Raw genomic sequence first — 9,228 nt, 5'->3', positions numbered from 1 at the left:
AGAATTCCAATTCCTACACATTCTTAATTCTATGAATATTATTTAATTAACAAGGGTGTCTATTAAGTAGAGACTTAAGAGCTGACTGTTTTTTCAAGTGATTGGATACATGCTGGTTAAAGTCTCAAGCCAGAGTTTGATGATGCTTTAGCAGAACATATTTGATAGAATTATTATTAGCAAGCAAGAACTGATAGTAGATTCTGTGAGCTTATAATCCTTGATCTTGGGAGACTGATCATTGGGAGTTGAAGGACAGCTTGGACTATATAAGGATTTCCAGACTAACCCAGGCTACATAGTAAGGTCCAATCTCAAATGAACGACAACAAAATCAAAATGATACATTTGAAGTAAAACACAGGAAGGAATTAATAAATATATTTCTAAGAAAATTGAATATAGAAAAAAAGATGAAATCTAAAGTCAGAGACAGGCTCAAGGATATCCTCCTTTTAACCTGGGTGAGAATTAAACAGAGCAAATAAGGCAATGCCAATACCATAAGAAATGCTGACAATGGAGTGAAAATCACCAATTACCAGATTAGGGTATCAGGAAAGTAACCACCACTGAAGCCAAAGAGTGAGGGTGGCCATGACAGAAATCTCCTACTGTAGAGAAGTGGAGAATTGAAATATAATAAGAGGAAATTTTGATATTTTTTAAAAGAAAATACTCATACATGTTTCCTCTTTAATGATCTTCAACTGTTGGCTTGATTCTCATGTGTCCTGTGAACCTCTTATTTCTACTCAGTCTTGGTAACTCCCAATCTGCAATACTTTGGTTGGTTTATTTCTGTGTTACATAAGCTCCTCTAATTCTCCATGCACCCATGAAAGGCAATGGATATTCTCTGGGGTTTGTTTGATTCTATTCTTAGTGCCATTTGATGTTTTACTATATTCTCTTCTTAGATTTCATCTATAGTAGCGCATTCTTAGAGCTGGAGATTCCAGACACTTATAAAGTAAGTTTCCATCCAACATAGTCTCTGAAAGTTCTGGCTTGTCACGTATGTGACATCAAAGGACTAAATCCCACTGGTAAAAGGAAAGGATGCATATTGTAGGTGGAAGGACCTTGTAGGAAGCAAGCAAAAGAAAAAGTAGGCCAAAAAGAACTAATTCATACTGATGCTACTGAGTGAAAAACAAACAGTAAAATAATAGGCCTGGCAAGACCGTTCAGTGTTTAAGAACACTTGTCGCTCTTCCAAAGAACCCCAGATGGATTGCCAGCAGCCACATGGCAGCCAGCAACCATCTATAATAATAGTTCAGGAGATCCATGCCATGTTTTGCCCTCAGTGGGCATCACATGGCGCACAGATTTACATGCAAACAAAATACCCATAAATATAGAATAAAAATAAATAAATCTTATAAATCCTAAAAATGATAGAATTAAATACATCAGTTTTCTATACTTAAATGTAAATAAAACTTAAAATATGCTAATAAAATAATTATAACTTAAAAATCACTAAATAATTATCTTAATAAATTTATTGATAAAAGATAAACTCCAAATAATACACTTGATCTTAGCCAAAAGGCCGAGAAGCGATTCCAAATAATATATAATATATAATAACTCCAGAATGATTGCTACTTATGTAAAGATTTAAAACTTATTTCATAAAAATTAAACAGAAATAAGCAGCAAAATTTGTGTAGGACTTCTTCGAGTTAGAAACAGAAATCCAAAAATATAGCTAAAACTTTAGACATAGTCAAAGAAAAAGGATGACCACCAAAAGAATAATTTTATGGACTGCTGGCTTCCTAACAAGAAAAGGCTAAAGCAAATGCTTTTATATTTTCAAACCTGCATGTGTACCATTGAAAAGCTCAAGGACACTGGGATTTTCTTTTTAAAATAGTAGAGTAAATTAGAATTAATAAGTAGCAAAGTCAGTATTTGAAATCAAGTGTATTTCTATAACCCACAGCAACAATATTACTTTTGATTGCATTAAAACACCAAAGCCTATGAAATATTCTAATTTTAGCATGTTCAACTTCTAAATTAAAAGTATAGAGTATTATATTTAACATTTTGAGGAAGCCTATATAAACGCCAGTAGGTTTGATCCAACAGTTACTAAAACAGGATTTCTAAATAATTAATCAGTACAGGAATGCTTGACAAGAAAAGCTCCATAGAAGGAACAACAATATAAACCAACCAGTAACCCCAGAGCTCCCAGGGACTAAACCACCAACCAAAGAGTACACATGGAGGGACCCATGGCTCCAGCTGCATATGTCACAGAGGATGGCTTTGTTGGACATCAGCGAGAAAAGAGGCCCTTGGTCCTGTGAAGGCTTGATGCCCCAATGTAGGGGAATGCCAGGACAGGAAAGCAGGAGTGGATGGGTTAGTGAGCAGAGGGAAGGGGGATGGGACAGTGGATTTTCTGAGGGGAAATGAGGAAAGGGGATAAAATTTGAAATGTAAATCAAGAAAATATCTAATAAAATAAATGAATAAATAGATTAATTAAAAAAGAAAATATCTACTAAATAAATAATTAACTAAAAAAAGGGGGAAAAAAGAGAAAAACTAGTCATCAAATTAAACCATATCAAGGGTTGCAAAGTACAGAAAAATAGTCCACTGCTGGTGGGATGTAAACTGGTACCACACTCAGAAAATACTCCAATGTAATGAACTCATCGATTAAATTATATTCTTAATCATACTCCAACATAAATGTGAAAATATGGACACGATAAAATAGCTTCAGAGGTGATTTTTCATGAAATTATAGAACACAAAACAATGTCAATTTTTGTTAAAATGCTTATGTTACATGTTAACTGTATGAAGAATTGAGTTGGGATTTTGATGAGGATTGCTTTGAATCTATAGATTGCTTTCAGCAAGATGGACATTTTTACTATGTTAATTCTGCCAATCCATGAGCATGGGAAATCTTTCAATCTTCTGATATCTTCTTCCATTTCTTTCTTCAGAGACTTGAAGTTTTGTCATACAGATATTTAACTTTTCAGTCAGAGTCACACCAAGATATTTTATATTGTTTGTGTCTATTGTGAAGGGTGTTATTTCCATAATTTCTCTCTCAGCCTGTTTATCCTTTGCATATAGGAAGGGTGTGGATTTGTATGATATTATATCCAGCCACTTTGCTGGAATGTATTTTTATCAGCTGAAGGAGTTCTCTGGTGGAGTTTTGGGGTTCACTTAATTCTACTATCATATCATCTGCAAATAGTGATATTTTCACTTCTTCCTTTCCAGTTTATATCCTTTTGACTTCATTTTATTGTCTAATTGCTTTATCTAGAACTTAATCTATATATCTAGTACTATACTGAATAGATAGGGAGAAAAGGGCAGCCTTCTCTGATCCCTCATTTTGGTGGGATAGCTTCAAGTTTCTATCAGTTTGGTTTGATATTGGCTACTGGCTTGCTGTATATTATTTTTACTGTAATTAGGTATGGGCCTTAAATTCTTGATCTTTCCAGGACTTATAACATGAAGGACTGTTCGATTTTGTCAAATGCTTTTTCAGCATCTAATGAAGTGATCATGTGGGTTGTTTTTTATTCCAGTTTGCTTATGTAGTGGATTCATTGATGAATTTCCATATATTGAACCATCCCTGCATCCCTGGGATGAAGCCTCCTTGATCATGGTGGATGTTTGTTTTGATGTGTTCCTGGATTTGGTTGGCAAGAATTTTACTGAGTAGTTTTGCATCAATCTTCATAAGGAAAATTGGTCTGAAGTTCTCTTTCTTTGTTGGGTCTTTGTGAGGTTTTCGTATCAGCATAACTATGGCTTCATAGAATGAATTGGGTAGTGTTCCTTCTGTTTCTATTTTCTGGAATAGTTTGAAGAGTATTGATATTAGATGCTTTTTGAAGATCAGATAGAATTCGACAATAAGCCCATCTGGTCCTGGGCTTTATTTTGGTTGGGAGAATTTTAAAAGACTGCTTCTGTTTCTTTAGGGGTTATGGACTGTTTAGGTGGTGATACCGATTTAAATTTGGTGTTTGATATCTCTCTAGAATACTGTTCATTTCATCCAGATTTTTCAGTTGTATTAAGTATAGGCTTTTGTAGTAGGGTTTGATGATTTTTTGAGTTTTCTCAGTTTCTGTTGTTATATCTCCCTTTTCACTTCTGATTTTGTTTATTTGGACACTGTTTCTGTGCCCTCTGGCTACTCTAAGGGTTTATCTTGTTGATTTTCTCAAGGAAACACCTCCTGGTTTTGTTGATTCTTTTATGGTTCTTTTCGTTTCTACTTGGTTAATTTCTGCCCTGAGTTTGATTATTTCTTGCCTCTTGGGTTTATTTGCTTCTTTTTGTTCTAGAGCTTTCAGGTGTGCTGTTAAGCTGCTAGTGTATTTTCTCCACAGTTTCTTCTTGGAGGCACTCAGAGCTATAAGTTTTCTTCTTAGCACTCCTTTTACTGTGTCCCATAACTTTGGGTATATTGTACCTTCATTTTCATTAAATTCTAAAAAGTCTTTAAAATCTTTCTTTATTTCTTCACTAACCAAATTATCATTGAGTAGAGTGTTGTTCAGCTTCCATATGTATGTGTTCTGTTGTTTTTGGTTCAATTGAAGACCAGCCTTAATCTGTAGTGATCTTAGAGGAAGCATGGGATAATCACAGTCTTTGTTTATCTGTTGAGGTCTGATTTGTGACAAATTATATGGTCAATTTTCAGGAAGGTACCATGGAGTACTAGGATGAAGGTATATTCTTTTGATTTAGGATGAAATGTCCTATAGATAATATGTTAAATCCATTTGGTCCATAACTTCTGTTACTTTCAGTGTGTTTCTGTTTAGTTTGTTCCCATGATCTTTCCATTGATCAGAGAGGGGTGTTGATGTCTTCCACTATTATTGTATGAGGTACAATGTTTGCTTTGAGTTTTAGTAAAGTTTCTTTTATGAATGTGGATACCCTTGCATTTGGAACATAGATGTTCAGAACATAGGAGTTCTTCCTGGTAGATTTCTTCTTTGATAAGTATAAGTGTCCTTCTGTGTCTTTTTTGATGACTTCTAGTTGAAAGTTGATTTTATCCACTATTAGAATGACTACTTCAACTTGATTCTTGGAACCATTTGCTTTGAAATTGTTTTCCATCCCTTCACTTTGAGACAATGTTTGTCTTTGACACTAAGGTGCATTTCCTGTATGCAGCAAAATGCTCGGTCCTGTTTATGTATCCAGTTTGTTAGTGTTGTCTTTTCATTGGGGAATTAAGTCCATTGATGTTAAGAGATATTAAAGAATAGTGATTGTTGCTTTCTGTTATTTTTATGTTATTTTATGTTTGTGTGGCTATCTAATTTTGGGTTTGTTGAAAGATTACTTTCTTGCTTTGTCTAGGATGTAGTTTCCCTCCTCATGTTGGCATTTTCCATCTATTTTCCTTTATATGACTGGATTTGTAGAAACATATTGTATAAATTTGGTTTTGTTATGGAATATCTTGTTTTCTCCATCTATGGTAATTGAGGATTTTGCTGGGTATAGTAGTGTAGGCTGACATTTGTGTTCTCTTAGGGTCTGTATGAAATATGCTGAGGATCTTCTAGCTTTCACAGTCTCTTGTGAAAAGTCTGGTATAATTCTGATAGTTCTGCCTTTATATGTTTCTTGATCTGTTTTGCTTACTGATTTTAAAATTCTTTGTTTTGTGCATTTAGTGTTTTGACTATTATGTGACAAGAGGAATTTCTTTTCTGGCCCAATCTATTTGGAGTTCTCTAGGCTTCTTGTATGTTTATATGCATCTCTTTCTTCAGGTTAGGGAAGTTTTCTTCTATAATTTTGTTGAAGATATTTACTGGACCTTTATGTTGGGAATCTTCACTCTCTTCTATACCTATTATCCTTGTTTGGTCTTCTCATTGTGTCCTGGATTTCCTGGATGTTTTGGGTTAGGAGTTTTTTGCATTTTGCATTTTCTTTGCTGTTGTGTCAATGTTTTCTATGGTGTCTTCTGCACCTGAGATTCTCTCTTCTATCTCTTGTATTCTGTTGGTGATGCTTGCATCTATGACCCCGATCTCTTTCCTAGGTTTTCTATCACAAGAGTTGTCTTCTTTTGTGATTTCTTTATTGTTTCTACTTCTATTGTTCGATACTGAATGGTTTTGTTCAATTCCTTCACCTGTTTGCTTCTGTTTTCCTGTAATTCTTCAAGGGATTTTGTGTTTCCTCTTTGAGGGCTTCTACACGTTTACTTATGTTCTCATGTATTTCTTTATGGGAGCTATTTATGTCTGACTTAAAAGGCCTATGTCATCATCATGAGATGAGATTTTAAAAGTCTTGCTTTTATGATGTTTTGGGGTATCCAGTGCTCACTGTGGTGGGAGAACTGGTTTCTGATGATGCCAGGTAGCTTTGGTTTCTGTTGATTATGTTCTTGCCCTTGCCTTTTGACATCTGGTTATCTCTGATGCTAGCTGTTCTTGTTGTCTCTGACTGTGGCTTTTCCCTGCAGCCAGCCTCTGGGTCAGTACTCCTGGGAGGCCAGCTGTCTCTGAAAAGGATTTGGGTATGAAGAGCTGTGGAACAGGGTCAGTTCTGTGGTGCAGAGGGAAACCAGAAGGATCCTTTCCCAGGCCACTTCTAGATTCCTCTATCCTGAGGGTTCCAGGTGGGTCCCTCTAAGCAGCAGTGGTGGTTTTACCTGCACTGCGAGGCTTGTCTATACTCCTTCTCTCCCAGTGCTGTTTGGGTGTGGAGCTCTGCATCAGAGGATCCAGCAACTTCAATTATGAAAAAAAATTTTTTATTAAATCAGGAAGTGGTCTTGGAAAATTGCTGAGCTATTAGTTTGTCGTTAACCCTTTCTGCATCTTTGGTATCACACAGAGAAGGAACAATTTTTTAGCTGATTGTGAAGGCCAGACTTGAGAGCTACAAGGCAAAGCCTGTCATTAACCACAGAGAAAATACTGTGTTCTATGAGGTACTTGTCATAAAAATCAATCAGCTTAAGTCTGCCTGAGCCCAACTTTTATTATTGATTAACTCTAACTAATGACTGTCTTTGTTGTAGTGGCAGTTGTGGTAGAATGTCTTGCTTTCATTTTGTTTTGTCTTGCTTGCTTGTTTTTCTTTATCATCATAGATTTTGAGTCCAAATAATACAGGCACTACTGTTAGATCATGTGTATTGGCTCAACTAGCTTAGTTTCTTCCAGAATTAGGTGTGTATAAAATTAGTAAAATTATAACTTTTCTAGGAATATTCACTGGCTTGATGTTGTCCAGGCAACCACTGCTGCTATGAGTTCAGAGTGCTGTAGCCCTGTCATTTCCAGGGGACAGTGTTTTGAGGCAATCTTCAACCTTTGGCTACCACAATCTCTCTGCCTCTCCTTCCATGATAGTTATTCACTTTGCAAATTTTTACTCTTTGAACTTTGAGCAGATGTTAGTCTTTGCAAGTGACACACAAAGAACAGGGAAGAGGAGAAGAGGATGAAGAGGAGGAGGAAGAGGAGGATGAAGAAGAGGAAGAAGAAGCTGAGGAGGAAGAAGAAGAGGAAAAGGAAGAGGAGGAGGAGTAGGAAGAAGAAAAGGAAGAGGAAGAGGAGGAGGAGGAAGAGGAAGAAGAAGAGGAGGAGGAAGAGGAAGAAGAAGAGGAGGAGGAGCAGCAGCAGCATTGAGGAGGTTTGAGGGCTGTAGGAATCTATGGTTACATGGATGTGGGGGCGAGTTTTATGGCACTTGAGACAAGCTATAGTCACCCCAGAGAAAAGATGAGTTTTCTCAATTCATCACTTGAGAAATGCATCTGTAAAATTGGGCTGTAGACAGGCAAGACTGAGGAACATTTTCTTAATTGTGATTTATGGTGGAGGGTAGAGCCAATATGGGTGGAGCCACCCCTGGGATGATGGTCCTGGATATTATTAGAGAGCAGATTGAGAAAATCATAGAGAATAAGTTAGTAAGTATAACCCTCCATTGCCTTTGTATCAGCCTTTGCCTCCACTTTCCTGCCCAATTTGAGTTCCTGTCTTGGCTTCTATTAGTGAACTGAAATTCAGGATGTGTAACCTAAATAAACCTTTCCTCACCTAGTAGCTTTTGGCCACAGTGTTTTATCAAAGCAATAGTTAACTCTAACACAACAGATGAGGATTTGGAAGACAGTTTGATATTGTATACATTTAAGAAAAATAGCAGCCCTACTTATAATAGCCAAAAGCTGAAAAGAACCCAGGTGTCTCTCAATGGAGGAATGGAGACAAAAAATGTGGCATATATACATAATGGAGTACTATTCAGCCATTAGAAACAATGAATTCATGAAATTCTTAGACAAATGGATGGACCTGGAGAACATCATACTAAGTGAGATAACCCTTAGATCAATCATGGTATGCACTCACTGATAAGCAGATATTAGCCTAGAGACTTGGAATACCCAACTCACAATCTACATATCAAACGATGTCCAAGAAGGATGGAAGAGTGGCTCCTGGTTCTGGAAAGGCTCAGTGCAGCAGTATAGGGCAATACCACAACAGGGAAGTGGGAAGGGGTGGATAGGGGAACAGAGGAAGGGAAGAGGGCTTAAGGGATTTTCGGGGAGTGGGGAACCAGGAAAGGGGAAATCATTTGAAATGTAAATAAAAATAAATCAAATTTAAAAAAAGAAAAAAGGGGAAAAAAAAGAAAGAAAATAACACCAACAAGTTCTCCTCTAAGATTTGTATGTATGCATGCCATGGCTTCTCTTCAGAATTATAATACCAGATTTGGATTCCTGTTATGATGTCTTAAATTCAAGGAAGAAATTAAAGAATATAAAAGAATTTGGAAACGCCTTCTGTCGTAGTCAGGGTTTCTATTCCTGCACAAACAAGAACATCATGAACAAGAAGCAAGTTGGGAAGGGAAAGGTTTATTTATATACTTCTACACTGCTATTCATCACCAAAGTCAGGACTGGAACTCAAGCAGGTCAGGAAGCAGGAGCTGATACAAAAGCTATAGAAGGATGTTACTTACTGGCTTGCTTCCCCTGCCTTGCTCAGCTTGATTTCCAATAGAACCCCAAGACTACCATCTCAGGGATGAGCCACCCAAAATGGCCCCTCCCCCCTTGATCGCTAATTGAGAAAACACCTTACAGTTGGATCTCATGGAGGCATTTCCTCAAGGGAGGCTCCTTTCTCTATGATAACTCTAGCC

At 36.7% G+C, this 9,228-nt stretch overlaps 1 pseudogene; it reads right to left on the bottom strand.

The window, feature by feature from the left end:
* Nucleotides 1-1,491: 1,491 nt before the first annotated feature.
* Nucleotides 1,492-1,573, bottom strand: LOC127693178 (uncharacterized; annotated as a pseudogene).
* Between the last annotated feature and the right edge of the window lie 7,655 nt (nt 1,574-9,228).

Source organism: Apodemus sylvaticus, chromosome 9 (assembly GCF_947179515.1).
Source record: "Apodemus sylvaticus chromosome 9, mApoSyl1.1, whole genome shotgun sequence".
Lineage (NCBI taxonomy): Eukaryota > Metazoa > Chordata > Mammalia > Rodentia > Muridae > Apodemus > Apodemus sylvaticus.
The sequence above is the reverse complement of the archived record's forward strand: the minus strand, read 5'-3'. Positions and strand labels throughout refer to the sequence as shown.